Consider the following 17,199-nt stretch of genomic DNA (forward strand, 5'->3'; position numbering starts at 1 on the left):
TCTCAGTGCTATGATATCCCCCCATGAAGGCAAAGGAAGTAAAACTACTTTTTAAAGATCTATCCTATTATTAAAGAATATATTGAAAAATTGAAGCTAACTAAAAATTAGTAACTTTATCATTAGCTCATCCAGTCAAAAAAAATTGTTCCACATGCTTGCAAAATTTGTAGGCAAAATATTTCTTACAGATTGCACTCTCTCTATTCTGCTTAAAACTAACATAATATTAAAAAATAATCAAGAGTTTACATACCCCAGTGGATCGCTAGCTCTTTGTGGACAGGAACATATTTGTCATCATCTTTGGGTCACCAGTGGCCAGCACAGCACCTGAGATATAATGCATACCCCATAAATGTGTTTGAATTAATTAAATGATACAGTGCTGACTGGAATCCATTTGGAAGGTATGAGTTCAATGACATAACCATTCTATATAGCAATCCTCTTCCTCTGTACCCTATATTATTAAAATAGCAATGCATATTCTTATACATTTGAATGACAACATTGTCCTGAAAACAATTCTCAAGAATAATTGCTTCTAAGTTCTTATTACATTGTATATTCTTATTGCCCGTTGGTTTTGGTGGAGGCAATAAAGTGTTTAAGATCATGCACTTTTGAGTTAGGCTGACATTAGTTTAAATCCCGGTTCCACAATTGACTATTTACATGGTCTTGGGTAAATCTCTTAATCTATAAATCTCGGCTTATCTTCAAAACAAAAATAATTATAGCATCATTCTAATAGTGTTCAAAAAATTAAAGGAAACAATGCTTAGCATACTGCCTGACACACAGTAGACCCTCAATAAATAACTACTATTTGCATTCATTTCTCTTTATGCAAAGAAAGATCTGGCCTTTGTCTTTGGCTATTAAGACGTGATCTCTAGGTCCTCCAAATGTCATGTCTGGCAGGAGTGTCTTTGCTTGGCTGAGAGCTTTGGCCACAGGACAAACAGTGTGATTTTGGATGGAGGTTTGGGGCCATGCAGTATCAATTTTGCCTCTGGAAGGAACTGGAGACTAAAGGTATCAACCCAACAGTGACATCCAGGAGGGGCTGGAGCCTAAAGGTCAGCAACTTGGGCAGTATGTGATCACATCCATTAAAAACGCTGGACAACGCTCCATGCATACTGCCATGTTGATGCTGGGAAAGTAATACATCTGACTCTATAAGGAGAGGACAATGAAAGCTCTGTGGTTGGTTCTTCAAGCCTCAAACTCTGACTCAGCCTTAGCCTTATTTTTATCAGCTTGCGACTCAACCTTATATACTTTTTCCCCTGGCTGATTTTAATTTGTATCCTTTCCCCGAAATAAACTATAACCTTGAGTATAACCTGCTTAAGTGAATACTTCTGGCACATTGTCAAACCTGAAAGTGGTTTTAGAAACCCCTCAAACTTGCAATTGGTGTCAGAAATGAGGAATATGTGGGGAAATGTGTTTGTAGTTGACTGAGTTTGTAGTTGACTAATTGTGCAATTAAACTCTTGTACCTTTCTTATTTAAATCTAGAAATCCCCAAAATTTTGAAAGATATCTTACTTTATCATTCAAGTTAAGTTAACAAAGCTCTTACTAAAAAAATCACTTTGAAGTGATTGTGTTTATGTATAGATTATATGGCATTGTTTTATTTTTCCTTGCACAAACAATAAAAACCACTCCCACTGTCACACCCCCAGTAATAAATATAGAAATGTTTTGTTTTGTTTTGGTAATGTGAATGGTAGGAATATACAGAAGTGAATGAGTCACACGCTAGTAAAATTTTTAAAGATTAGTAATAGTAGATCTGCCAAGGTCAGATGTTAGAAAATTAACTTCATTAAAAGATGTGCTAGTTTTCAAACAAAATATTAATTAAATCATAATTTTATTTTTGCTTTTCCTAAGTGCTTAGATTGCATTCTGCAAGATGCTGTTCACAACTTGTTTTTGTTCTTTATAAATGTTATAAATAAAAGTTTGGTAGGCGGAATTTAAGATGCCCCTCCCAAATTCTCCTAATTGGGAAACATGCTCCGCATAGTCCCTAGAAACGTGAATATCATGGATTTTACTCTCCCGAATAGGTTATATTATATAACTTCAAAACAGGGAAACTACCTGGGTAGACCTAACCTTCTAAATCTTGACCTAGAGGTTAAAGACAGAGGAAAAGAGAGATCTGAATCACAAGGAGGACCTGACACACCGCTGCTAGCCTCGGATGGGAGAGCACCCACAGAACTGCAGGAGCTACAGACAACCCCAAGCTAACAGCCAGCAAGGTAACAGGGATCCCAGCTCTTACAACCACAAAGACCTGAATTCTACCAACAAGAATGAGTTTGGAAGCAGATTTTTTCCCTCCAGAGTGTGCACGTAAGAACTCAGCCGGGCCAACCTTCATTTTCAGCCTGTGGTTCTCTGGGCAGAGAAAGCCACGCCATGCTAGACTCGACCTGGAGAACTATGAGCTAGTAAGTGGGCATTGTTTTAAGCCACTAAGTTTTTAATAATTTGACACACACCAACAGAAAATCAGTACACACAGGAACAAAACTGCATATATTTTACTGACCTCTCTTTAGTCTCTTGCTGTAAAAACAAGTATCAGTTATGTGCTCGGATTCATGACCATGTAGACCCCAGGTTGCCATAGCCAATGCTGAAAATTCATCGACTCACTCTGAACAAGAAATGCAGAAAAGACACTATGCCATAAGCTATAGACTGAATGTTTGTGCCCTCCAAAAATCGTATGCTAAAACCAAATGCCCAATGTGACGGTACTAGGAAGTGGGGTCTTTGGGAGGTGCTTAGTTCATGAGGGTGGAGCTCTCAGGAATGGGATTAGTGCTATTATCAAAGAGACCCCACAGAACTTCCGACTCCCGTCTACCATGTGAAGTTACAGCAAAAAGATGGCCATCTAGGAAGCAGGCTCTCTCCAGACACAATGTGCTGGTGCCCTGATTACGGGCTTCCCAGACGCCCTAACTGTGAGAAATAAATTTCTGTTGTTTATAAGCTACTCAATTTATGGTATTTTTATTATAGCAGTCCATATGGACTATGACAAAAATGTATTTATTGCCTATAAAACAGATCATTTGGAAATCTCAACTCTCTATCTACTATATGAAAGTTGTTGAGAAAGTAACTCTTAAATATTCTGTGAATTATCTCTGATTTTCTTGGGCCATCTTAAGAGGTGGGAACAGTCAGTGCCCATGCCTTCTTGAGGCATACATGGGAAACTACCATATGTTCAGTGAAGAGTGACAGACTCTCTAAGTATCTGGAAAGAGGTCGGAGATCACTTAAAAGGAATCTCTCAGGAACCTTCACAGAACATGTTCCCTGTCTCATTCTCTTTTCATTCATTACTACAATGCTGCCATATTATATTTTATAAAACACAAATCTCATCATGTTGTACCCCTACTCAAAATGAACAATTTTGATGGCCCTCAAGATAAAGTCATTCATCCATTTATACACTAAATACTCAAGTACGTACAAGACACCAAGTTCTGTGCTAGGTGATAGAGACACAATGGTCAGTATGACAGACGAGGTCCTGCTCTTCACTGAGCTTTGCTCTTTCAAAAATATACTTCCCATCTTATTCATAAAAGACTGTAATTAATCTTTAATCCCTACCGTGGGCTTCACTCCTCTGGGAAGCCCTCTTTGACACTTCTAGGCAAAATTAGGCAACGCTTCTCTCCCATAAAATACTGTTCCTAATCATAAAATAAAATTGACCATATTGTATTAAAATTGCATGAGATTGCATGCCTGCATCCTCCATAAGCAGAATATAAGGAGAAAATTCAGGAAATGTATATATCCCAAATTCCTAGAGTCAAAAAGAGATTATGAATGAGTAGCACCTCTTGGGAGGAGCTAACCCTGGATCTACTCCCTTCCGTAGGGTAGGATATACAATATACACACATAATGGAGAGCGAGTGTTCTAACTTGAGAGTAGGAACTAGGCTGGGAGGTAAGGAAGGAGAGCCCATGAAATAATCTGTGCTAGCCCACACATCTTCAGTATGCAGTGCTGTGATGATAATTCCTCCTGACTCTCTATACTCTCTATCTCAGTTAGGAGTTCCTGGAGGTCTGGCCCTCTGTAGACTCCAGTATGCAAGCGGGGAGGTCAGCTACTATCTAGAACAAAGGTGCTGTTAATCAGCTTACCTGGTGAGACAACAATCTTGGATGACAGAATTTGAGACTAAAAAGTTGTTTAAGGATTTCCAAAAATCCCCTGTGAAAAAACAAGAAAATGTGGATCTAACAGATAGAGCCAATATAGGAATTCTCATGTACTTACAGAGGAAGGGGAAAATAAGTGTAGGGCAAGGAGAGAGGCAGAGCTCAGAGACAGGGGCCAGGCTTTCTGCATATTTTCTTATTAAATTGATAAGGAGGTGGGGCAGGAGAATGTCGACTTGGTAAAAGGAATCCAAGGACCTACGGACTGAAAGTTCTCTTTCACGGACATCATTTGTTGGGGAGGGGTGGAGCAGGTCAGAAGCCTCTCAGAGTATCCCTGTTGTAAGTTTTGTACCCATCTAACTTGGCGAAGGAGAAATAAAACACTGGTGAAGGAAGGTTTCCAGATAGACTGAGTTACAATCAGTTATTCTTCACAGGTTGTGTGCATGTGCAAAGAGCCTAAAAATTTCCAACACACACACACACACAAACACAAGCGTGATACAGAGAAAGACTGAGAAAGCCTTGGGATGAGAAAAGAAAAGGGAACTCGAGTTCAAGGCAATGGTAGGTCAGCAACAGCCACCCTGGCTCAAAATCAAGGTGCGGCCCACCACACCATCAAGAACATGGGCCTCTATGGATAGAGGGCAGTACCAGAGGGCAGAAGCCAGGAAGGAAGGATGCAGACGACAACCCCAGGGCCGGCAGGCACAGGTGTGGTGCTCCAACTCCCGCGCCAGTCAGAGTGACACATAAACCCTTCAAAGACAGTTTCGTTAGTGCAGACAGGAGCAGAGCCAGCACGAAAGTGAGGTTTGTGAGGCACTTAGGAGGGCACAAAATGTAAGCAGCATCCCTCTCAGGGTCATATAACTGCAGGGCTGCCACCAGAGAGGGCTGCCTCCTTACATTTTACACTCAAGGTGCCTTGCTCACCCCAGCCTAGTCTAGGCCTGGGAAATAGAAACAACAACAACAACAACAACAAAACCAGAAAGAGATAACTTGATAGTGAGGACACTGAATTCTTTTGTGCTATGCTGTATTTACTTTTGATTGCTTTTAAATCTGCCCAGTAGGGTGGGGACTCAGGAACAGGAATACATTATGGAAACAGCCCATTTTCTTTCTATATTATAGTAGCACTGGATACACTGTGACCCAATTAGATGTGTCTCAAAAATTACTACAATGTTTTATCAGATTATTTTTCTATTTAAATTACCCAAATCACTATAAAAATCTTTTTTTTTTCTTTATACTTTATACATTGTCTAAGCTTATCAGGTCTACTTCTTCCCATACTGTTGAAAATTACATGTTACCTCACTCAACATAGGAAAAAAACCAAGAACATCAATTTCGTGAGGGTCAGGAAGAAGGATGACCACCTGCACTCCCTTGCCACCCTGAGGCATATTTTCTCCTGTGAAGTCTGCCAAAAAGACACAAAATCTAAAATCTGAAATCACGATACATCTTAAATACTCTGGCAATTAGCCTAATTTAAACCATTAAGATGTGTGCTGTGGCTCCTTTTACAAATTTCAAGAACTTTCACATGTTCTATTTAGTAACTCCATAGGTAGAAGTACTATGTTGGAAACTGCCATGAGGACCTGCAGGTTTTACCTTTGTACTGTAGTGACTAGCTGAGTGTTCTTGGACAACAAGCTGAGTTGTTCTTTCAGGGTATTATATTCATCACATTGAAGGGCGAGCCTAACCACGTTCCAAAGTTCCACCTGCTCTAATATTTCCACCTCAAATAGATAGCATCTTCCGATAGTACCATAACGTAATACATGAATAAGGCACAAAAAAGTTAACTAATTGGCCAATCACAATAAAAGAACTGGTAGCATAAGGAATTAGAGGCAGATACGTTAAATGAGATGGGGGAGGGGATGATCCACAGTCCTCCTAATCAAACACATTGATATTGTATAGGAAGGACTATGCACTGGCCTCATGCTAAGTGCTTTACATGTAATACCTAGCTTAATTCTCAAAACGACTCTAGAAGTATGGACTTCTATTATACCCATTTTATGGACAAGAAAACTGGCACAAGAGATGAAGAAATATGCTCAAGATCACACAGCTAGAAAATCTTTAGCTAACTATGATACTCCTATTATTTGCAACCAAAAGAATTCACCCAAAATACAGCAAAAAGTACAGGACAAAAGAAATTCTAGAATCACCACATATTAGAAATGTTCACCATAGCCATTTCTGAAAGTACAGTTAAAGAAGACTGCAGAAAGAAGTTATTGCTCAAAAAAATTATTTTCATGAGGTGGTAGTACAGAAATGCACACAAAGTTGAAACTGGAAAGGATATAATCATTTCTTGACTGCATTCTACAGGGAGAAAAATCAGTTTACTAGGGTAATGGCAAGACTGTGCCTGGAACCCAGGCTTCTCTTTTTTTAGCCTAGTGCTCTTCTGGTCTTTTTCTAAAACTTTTGGAACGGGCATTGTGACTAAGAGTGCGGACTCCAAAGCCAGCCTGCTCAGTTTGGATTCCTATTCTCACTCACTAGCTGCATGATCTCTGCCTCAGTTTCCACGTCTACAAGATGTAAGGACTAATACCTACAGGATAGGGTTGTTGTGAGGAGTAAAATAATGAATACACATCAAACACACAGGACCATTCCTGGCACCCAGTAGGGACTGAGTAAATGTTGGTCTTTACTAGTACCATGATAACACATGTGGAAAATAAGGAGGCCAAAACATTAACAGTCATTCAACAACACAGAGAGCACAAAAGTCTTTGTAATAAATACCATTTGCGATTTATCCATCCAAAAAGTCTATTCCTGACTCTCCCAAGCACACCATATAGACAACAGAGAGTAAATTTTTGTTAGGACTAGAGATAGAGGAAATGAGAACTCATTTCCTAGCCAAGTTTTAGAGAGGAGCCCTGGCTTCCAGTCTTAGCTCTATCATTAGTAACTGGATGCTGGAAAACCAGACCATGTCTCCAAGTCTCAGTTTCCTTCTTGGAACTTTGCTATCTAGGGATACTTCTGGAGGTTTCTCAAATTTCATTCATAACTGAGGTCAGAAAGATTTCATATATTAATTTTAATTATTCTAACTAAGTGAATGATGTATAATCTTTAATTACAAAATCTTTTGTTTTCTTGCTTTGCATCAGATTTCCTGCCATTATTAATGAAAGCATGATTATAGGAAAACATGTATAATTTGCAATTCAAAGTCTTTAATCTTAAAAGGATCCCATGGGTGGAAGAAATGGGGAACAAGTGCCCTAGGTCTGTCCCTTGCATAGCCCACCACTTGCTCAAGGGATCCCAACTCATAAAGGAGGAGGACTGTATAGCTTTAAAATGACTTCATTCCCATATTTACATATTTTTAATAGGGCTATGATGAATCTCCTTCCGCTTGACTCCTATTTTGAGCTGTGATATTTTAATCTCCATTCTTGCTGCAACTTAGCAGATGAATGTGCAGTGTGACAGAGCTCAGAGGAAATAGTATAAATAAAGCAAAGTGGAGCTATGACATCTCACATTTTATAGCTTTTTTATTGTAGCCGAAGCATAAACAGAGCACAGCTGTGTTATACTTACCGCTGTGAGCACTCCCTCAATCCTCACCCCCTATTGCTTTTAAAAAGACAGTGCTCTTATTCAGAAAGCTTTGGCCGTGGGTACGATGGCCCCACCGGGGCAGCCTCTACCCCAAACCTCTACATTTGATGCGTTTCTCCTCTTACAGATGTAGATTTGTCATGTTCTGTATCATTCATCCGACTGAAAACCAACACGTCAACTGCAGCCCACACTGCAAAAGCACGCTGCTCTTACCTATCGGAAGATAACTCCACAACCAAAACTGTAACTGTCATTCCTTCTCAACACATGCACTGTGCCCAAATAATTTCCACACACTCTCTTAATAGAAGACATGCAACAAGCTAGAAGTATTCAAAATAGTGCACTCTCTTAATGAAAACCCCTTTTAAAATGAAGAAGTTGTATTTCTCACTTTCAAGTTAATTCTTAGTCATGTCTGCATGAAAGTTGGAAATGCCAAGAGGGTGAAATAGAGTGCGAGTTAGAAAAGTGGTGTTGAGATGTGCAACATAATTCCACTGGCTGACACGGTGATCAGGTTGTGGAATTCTTCAGGCCGGTTACATAGTTCAGGAAATCTGAAGAAGACAGAGTAAAACAAACAGCAAGCACCTTCTACACTCAGACAAACAAGAAGTCATGTATACACAGAGCTGATTAGCCCAGGATAAGCCCCCGATCAAAGCAAAGCCAATCAGAGTCCTTCCCTGAGATATTTTATTTCAGTAGGATGGAAAAAGCAGCCAGCTCTAAAATTCCTGAGCTGTCATCAATGGAGACATTTCCTCCCCTACAGAGAAATCTCCACTTCAGGAAGAAAGAGTAAAGTCACTACCTAAAGTGACAGGGAGACAAGAGAAGGAATCAAACCCTGAGAGAATATGGCTTCTTGGTCGCAACTGCTCCAAAGGCCAGTCTCCATTTCTGCCTTCCCCAGATTTGGTAATTTGCTTTCTCTATATTCCTTTACCCAACAAATTCCAGCTTTTTCTCTCAAACTGCCTCAAATCGGGTTTTATCACTTAAAAAAAAAAAAAAGGAATCCTAACTATTACACCTTCTAGAAGAGACTTTTTTTTTTTCTTTTTCAGTTGGGTTAGGATTTATTCTTCCTTTTTCAAATACCACCACACTACTTGTGGGAAGGAAGGAAAACCCTCTGGGCTTGTAAAGGAATGTGTAATGAAAATTCAAAAGACACATGCATCCAAGTGAAAAGAATATAGGGGCATAGTAGCCTATACACCAGTGAAGTGAAATGAAAGACAGGAAGATTGATTTGCATCATCATTAACATGGAAGGAGAAAAGCACGAGAACACAATGACTGCAAGAACCACCTCCATTGACAAACATAATTGTTTCGAAACAACAGGCCCAACTGGGCTAACACAGGGGCAAAGTTGGTACCCCAAGCTTCTCAGCTATCTATCCGCCCAAAGTTGCTCTTCTGCCAAGCTCATTGTTTACCAAGCTGCCAGCCTAGCCCAGGGATCTGATTAGCAATTTGCACTTTTGTGAGAGGATTAACAGAATTCCTTTGTTTTGATGTCGGATTATCAAACTGCATCTTTAAAGAGGTGTGACCTCATCCAGATTCATAAGCCTGCTCCCTTGAGAATGACTTGAATTTTACTCTACTTGCGCAACATATAATTTCATAAAGGAGTTACTGTCAAAACATGGTACTCAATTCTTGATGTGTGCGAAGAAGCACATTTGTAATGTAAATAACCTCAGAAGTTTTGTGATATTTTAAAATAACCCATCTGGTGGGAAAACAAGGATTTTCAACCCATTTGGTTCCAGCACTGTAAATTAGTGTGCATGTAGCTCATGGAACCCAGAGATAAACCCCCTTTTCCAAACTGAGACTCATGATGCTTTTATTTTCAAGGGCAAGTATTTTTAATTGTCTCATTCTCTTGAAATATCTTTTTAAAAGGAAAGCAGAATGTGCAAAAGAGTAAACTGAGGAAAGCCAAAGAACGTGATGGCTGAGTTCAAGATGATAATGATAGCAAACTGTTCATACTGCTTGGTTTCTATGTCCAGCTTCACCTAAATATAAAGATGAATGAGGAAAATACAAGAAGAGTTTTGTATTTCGTTTAGGAATAGGCAACTAATCAGAAAGAAAGTCCCTGAAATTTCCACCAAAGTTTGAAACAAGTAAAACTTCCAACGGGGGCATCTGCAGGGCAGTATGCAACAGATTGAGAAAATCAGTCTGCAGACTTTGCACTAGTGTAATTTTTACTTGAGGTGGCAATCCCAAATAGAATGCCCAAGACCAGTCCAGCCTATGAAAGGCATGCATTACTGGTGTGAGAACTGTATCTTGGGAAGCACATAAATGCTCATTCAGCTACAAATAGCAAAAGGGCAGTCTGGCCACAACAAATGCTCAAAAAGCCAGACAGTGCTGCAGATGAAGTGGCAGATTTACTTGTTGACAAACTAAAAACCAAAACAAACAAGCAACCAGAACATCCTGTTTCATAAGGAGGAAGCAAGTATAATTAAATATGTCTATTTTTAACATTAATATAGATTGTCCCCCCAAGTTAATAGATTTGGAATGTTTCTTTAAATTAGGAAACCTCCAGTTACAGTGAGAGTATACCAGGTGGGCCCTGATAAATAAAGGGAGAGGTAATGTTTGTCTGTCTAGAAGTATAATGCATATGTACATGGCCATTAAATCAATGGTTCTTAATGGATGGTTGCGTGGATCAATAAACTCACTTGGAAAATCTTTTTTTAAAAAATCAAGTCATGTACCACACCTTACAACCAGTGGGTGGGATGAGAACATATTTTTCTGAAAAATCTCAAGTATTCTACAAAACCCTCTTAAATAGCCACCTCCTATATTTGAAAATAGCCCTTCTATATGGATGATTTGCTAGTCGTGCCTTACCAACTAAATTGGAAACGTCCTTAAAAAGGTGGATCATGTCTCTTAAGAACCTCATGCAGTCACCTGCACAGAGTTTGGTGTTCAATGAAAGTTGGATAAATAAATTCAAAAGACTTGTGATTAATTAAATACTTCAGGGAGAGTAGGAATGAAAAAATAATTTAAGAATTTGACTTTAACCCAAAGCTGCCTACATGGAATTCAAGAAGAAAACAATGTGCATTATCTTTCTGTAACCATAAATACAGCACACCAGCCAAAACCAACCTTAAATTATTCATTTATTCAACATAAATCTGTTGAATGTCTCCATTTGCTAGGAACTAGCTTGTGCTCTTGAGATAGAGAAGTAAACAAAACAGACCAAGCTCCTTGCCCTCGTGCAGCTAATATTCTAGTCGGGGAGATAAAACATAAACAAGATAAATGATGTTAGTTAGAGAAGGGCTAAGGAGAAAAATTAAACTAAGGGACGATACAAAGTGTTTAGGGAAGTGCTAGATAAAATTTTAGATAGAAGAGAAGGAAGGGCCTCACTGAGAAGGCGCCATTTGAGTTGAGACCTGAAGAAAGTGCCAGAATGACTCATTCGGTAATGGAGCAAGAGCACTTCAGGTAGAGGGCAGCTTGTAGGAGGGCAAAGGTCTTAAGAGGGATGGTGCCCAGCATGTCAGAGAAAGACCAATGGACAGTATGGCTGCTACAGGGTGAGTGAGAGGGGGAGTAGCAGAAGATGAACTCAGCGAGGAGCCTGGTAGGGGCTTACTCTGCTCCTTGAGGGTCACAGCTAAGGACTCCCCTGAGGAAGGAAGTCACTGCAGATCCTGCAGCAGAGAAGGTCATAATATGACTAATCTGATTTACACTTTAAAGGGTCACCCTGGCTGCCATATGAAAATTGACTGAGGGGAACAAAGGCAGGAGTCCAGTTAGAAGCCTACAGTTGTAAGCAGAAATGATGGTGGCTTGGACCACACTGGCAATAGTGGAGACGAGGAAAGGTTGTCAGATCCTGGAAGTATTTTGAAGGTCATGCTGACAGAGTTTTGTTGAGGTATTAGGTGGAGGATACGTGAAAGAAAGGAGTCAAGGATGATGAAAGGTTTGGGGTCTGAGCAATGGGAAGAATGGATTTTCCTTGAACTGAGCAGAAGAAGACTTCCGGGGAGCAGGGCTCATTTACATGTGCCACGTGGAGTTGCCAGGGAGCCTTTTGGAAATGCGTGTGTGGCATTCAGGAGAGAGGTTACAATGTAACAGAAATTTATATTCTCCAAACAAAAATTTTCCTAGCTCCGAACACTATAAGCACTTGTTTTCAAATGAGTCTTTATTTAAAAGACAGGACAGAATTTGCAGTGTCTAAAATAATGGTCTTTTAAAAAGTACAGAAATCCTTACACAGCCATTTGGTTTTAATAGAGACAATTTCTTAAAGCCCATCATATACTGATAAATCATAGGCAGTTAAATTCATGCTGTCAACGCACATAATGAATGCTAAAGTAATAGCCTAAGTGTGGTGGTCTGACTCAGTATGACTGGAGCTCAGATAATCCAGAACAAATATTTAGCACCATGTCTGGATGTGTAGGCCTCACACTTCCCCAGGAATGGCAAGGAAACTTACATGCTCATGCTTCTGAGGGTCTGTTGATGAGAACTCATGCCAAGCACATTTTAAGTTGTACGTTTCAGCTTGAAGGTTTACGGAAAATTTAAAAAATAAATTGAAAAGATTAAATGTTTTATAGTTTTTTACTAAATTATGTGACTTTCCCTTTAAATCATTATGTAAAAATGACTTTGATAATTGCATATTACCTTATAGTCATTATCGTCATCATCATCACCAATATCATAGCTATCTTTTACTAAGCTCTACTATGTGCTAGGCCTCATGTATTACTTTTATAATTCTACGTACCAGATCCTGTGTGTTATCTTATATGTATTAAATCATTTAATTCTAATATTAACCCTATGTTATTCATAAATATTTGTTACACTGAAGCCAAATGTCTCATGAAAAGAAAACTTACAAAGAAATGTCTTCTACTTCATTGTGAAACCAAAAACAATAGTGAAGAATAAAACATACATAAACATGGGGAATTGGAAGCAACTGAGAAAGTTGTACTCCTAGGTCCTTGTCATATAACTGGGAAATGTCTATCTGAACAATCATCCTATACTAAATGTCCTCCACCAAAATAAATGCCTTATTCCAGTGAAATGCCATCCATTCAATGAACTGACAATAATTTCAGTGGCTAGTTAATAAAAATTAAAATAGCACTTATAGAAATAGAGTAATCTAAAACTATTGGCCTTTAGTAAGGAGTAAAATTTATTGTACAAAATATTGAGAGGAGAAAAATTAGAGTAATTTCTAAAAATCCAAGAAGTCTAATCAAATATTTATGATATATCTGGGTGTCCAGAAATAAATTAAAGGAAATAGAAAATATACTTAGAATACTCACAGTCTTGAGTATTCCTTCCAAATCCTCCAACCGCTTCAGTTGGCAGGACATAATCAGTGGTTTATTTGCATATTGTCCACAGTTGTAAATGAGCATCTTCGTTTCTGGATTTTGGCACTGGACCATGTAAATGATTATACTGCTATATATTTAATGTAGTAGATATAAAACATGGCACCAAGGAAAAGTACCAATTTTAGAAAACCGTAAAACTCATCGAATAACTTCTCTAAATTCCTCAACGTAAGTACCCTGCAAACTGTGGGTTGCTGCACCTAGCATCTCCATTAACGCAATCTCTCAAGGACTGTCCCACTCTCTTCTCATATCGCTTTCTTCCATATCCCATCCCTGTGGATCCGGTTTAGGCAAAAGGAGTGAGGAGTAGCATAAAGCATGCCTCTTGGCCGGCAGTCAGATGTGGGCTCTGTGGCAGATCTAGCACTCCCCTTATAAATCCAGAAGAAAACCTAGTGAAACATACCGGAGAGAAGATACACACACTTCTTTGACATCCTTCGTGTTCAGGAAAGCCGACTATAATTTTCTTAGGCTATTCAAGTGCCGTATTTTTACTGTCATTTTAAACTAAAAAGAAAAGTAGGGCTAATATGCATAATCAGTAAAATTGTTAAGGAGGCAAATTTTATTTCTCCAAATCCTACATAGTCTTTGACAACAAGCTTCTTCCTTTTTCTTCTGCCATTTCTCTCCTCAGATTTGTCTCTGACCACATTAGAGTTCAAGTTATTTGTCAGTGAAGTTGAACTCAAGGTAAACACCCCATATTTATAATATTTCCTTTGCTTTCTCACTATCATCAAAATGTACCTATTCCACGTTCTATTAGCCAAAGCCCAGACCTTGAACTTCTAAAACCACAGCTAGTCAAATGATAATACAATTGGTGCCAATACGCCAGCGGTGAGAGACAGAAACTTAGAGTTGCAAGGGAAACATCAGAGGTAATTCAATCCTTCGCTTGAAGCTGGAATCCTCTATGTAGTTTTTCTATCATTGTCTCAGATTCAGTACAACTCCATTTCCAGAGATCAAAATGCACTTCATTTTGAGGCAAAACATCCCATTTTAACTTTCCTCTACTGGTCTCAGTTCCAGAGTTACACATAATCACTCGTGTCTCACACCCACATGCAAGCTCCCTTTTCACCCAGCTCTGTGCCCTGGGTTGCTGACTTCTATAACATACTAAGAGAGTCCCTTGCTCCCAGGCTTCTGGTTAGGTTTTGAAAATGGGAGGCATCAGCAGGAGATCAAAGACTAGAGAAGAGTAAGGTCAGGATATGTACTTCTGCAGCTCCCTCCCTGCAAGTGACTTTCAGAATCTGGTGGTATCTCCCCAGTCAGGTGAGCTTCTCCATACAGTTCCCCTCTCCTGGTCCCTTCAGGCCTAGAGGTGGTGACAACCCTCCACTATCATTCCCAGAGCACTGTAACAACCCTTGTTAGTTCCTTTCAATAACAGCTCTATTGAGATGTAACTCACATACCATACAATTCACCCATTTAAAGTGTACAATTCAATGGTTTTTAACATATTCATCAAGTTGTGCAACCATTACTACAACCAACTTTAGCACATTTTCATCCCTCTAAAGAGAAACTCCATACCTATGAGCAGTCATTCTCCATTCTCTCAAGCCCTCAGCCCTAAAGCAGGCACAAAATCTCCTTTCTCTCCTTACAGATTTAGCTATGTGGACATCTCATATCAATGGAGTCACACAGTATGTGTTCTCTTATGACTGGCTCCTTTCACTTAGCAAATGTTTTCAAGGTTCATCCGTGTTGAGCATCAGTAGTTCATTTCTTTTTATTTCTGAATAATATCCCATTGTATAGATATGCCACATTTTATTTATCCATTCACCAGTTGATGGATATTTGGGTTCTTTCCACTTTTTGGCTATTATGATTAATTCTGCTCTGAGCATTGTGTACCAGTGTTCATGTGGTTCAACTTGATGAACTTAAGAATGGAGTTGCTGAGTCATATAGTAACTCACAAGGTTTAACCTTGTGAGAGTCTGAGAGACAGACTCTTCCAAGCAGCTGCCCATTTTATACTCCTGTCTGCAATGTATGATGGCTCCAATTTCTCCATATCCTCACCAATACTTATTATTTTGTCTTTTTTTATTGTGGCCATTTTAATGAGTGCAAAGTGGAATCTTACTGTTGTCTTGGTTTTTTAAAACCCTGTCTATATCGTTATAACTACTATTTCCTTTATTAAATGCTCCTCAAATTATTTCATTTAAGTCCATCATCTGTTTCTTTCATTTTTTTTTTCATTATCAGCTTCTTTCATTATCTGTGGCCCTGACCGAGTTAAAGGCCAATGCTTTTTGATATTTTTAAGGACTATTTTGAAATCCTTCCTAAGTTTCCCTTTTTCAAGCTAAACAACTCCTCTTTATGTGAGCTATTAGTTTCCAGAGTATCTACCCCTCTAATTCACCAGCTTTAGACATTAAATTGTCAATGTCCTTCAAAATATCTTACCCATAAGTGATATACAAACTGACTAGTATCCTTTTCACCAGGTGATTATTTCATTGGTTATAGATATTATATTTCTTCTATTAATGCTGTTAAAGGTGACACTACCTCTTGTTTGAGCAGATATGTCCTACTGTTGGCTTCTACTGAACATAAGATCAACCAGAATATCTTGAAAATGGACTATCAAACTCAAATACCCCCTACCTGCAGTTGACCAGTTTATTTTAAAATTATATGTAGAATTACTTTTACACTATTAAATTTCATCTTGTCAAGTTTGGGCCAATATTGAGCCTATCACTGACTTTCTAAGTACCAAATGAAATAAAACAGGTTACAGTGGCAAACATGGCCTTGCCATAAAAGGTAATCAAAGTGTTAGTCCCCTTGCTTACTTTCTTCCTTCATCAAACTTTTTTTTTTAATGAATAGACAAACCTTTGCATATCATATTATCATATTGCATCAAGTCTAAAGAAACAATTAGGTGGACTCTACCAAGGAATGTCCATTCTTTCTATTATACCCATTACAAGCCAAGACTCTTGGGGTCTCATTGTTATGCCTGCCCTAATAGCCTAAATTAATTGGTAGGTTTAGAGTTTTTTGAGAATGTCTAAATAATCTTTGTACCTAGTATGCTCCCCATTTCAAATTAGAGTATGTAAATGATCTCCATCTAAATCCAGTGGTTAGTCTTAACACCCAACCTAAACTGTTTGCTCTAGAGGTCAGGGTTCTAGTCTTAGGACTTAGACTTTTCTTTTGATACTATATATATATTTACAGATACATAAATAGAAATACACATTTAATATTTTGACTTATATATACTATTTAATATATAATTTAAGGTAATATACATATATATATTTAAAATACATATGTTTTATTTTAAACTATACTTGATATTAGTTTCAGGTTGGCAAGTCTCTGCATTATGCTACGCTCACCACCTGTGTGGCTACCATCTGTCACCATACAATGCTATTACAATACCATTGACTATAGTCCCCATGCTGTACCTTTCATCCCCATAACTTATTCATTCCATAACTGGAAGCCTATACCTTCTTCTCCCCTACATTCATTCTGCCTTTTCCCCCACCCCCTTCTCCTCTGCCAACCATCAGTTTGTTTTCTGTATTTATGGGTCTGTTTCTGCTCTGGGCTGTTGTTGTTTTGTTTGTTTGTTTGTTTAATTCCACATATAAATGAAACAACATAACATTCATCTTTGTCTGACTTAATTCACTTAGCATAATACCCTCTAGGTTCATCCATGTCACAAATTGCAAGCTATCATTTTTTATGGATGAGTAATACTCTTTCATATAAAAATGCATGTATACATATATATTCTGTCATATATATACACATGTGTATTTATATACACATATACATA

The 17,199-nt window shown here is 38.5% G+C and overlaps 1 protein-coding gene across 5 annotated transcripts in view; it reads right to left on the bottom strand.

Moving 5' to 3' along the window:
• SOX5 (SRY-box transcription factor 5) overlaps nucleotides 1–17,199 on the bottom strand; it is a 957,215-nt gene that overhangs the window by 784,814 nt on the left and 155,202 nt on the right. For 4 of the 5 annotated variants that reach the window (XM_040642242.1, XM_040642244.1, XM_040642247.1 and 1 more), the window contains exon 3: nucleotides 257–333. The exons of the other annotated variant lie outside the window; for it this stretch is intronic. The gene's annotated coding sequence lies outside the window, so the exon portion shown is untranslated. The remainder of the gene's footprint in view (nucleotides 1–256; nucleotides 334–17,199) is intronic. 5 annotated transcript variants of the gene reach the window in all.

Source organism: Ursus maritimus, unplaced genomic scaffold, assembly GCF_017311325.1.
Source record: "Ursus maritimus isolate PB19 unplaced genomic scaffold, ASM1731132v1 scaffold_26, whole genome shotgun sequence".
In the NCBI taxonomy this organism is placed as follows: Eukaryota; Metazoa; Chordata; class Mammalia; order Carnivora; family Ursidae; genus Ursus; species Ursus maritimus.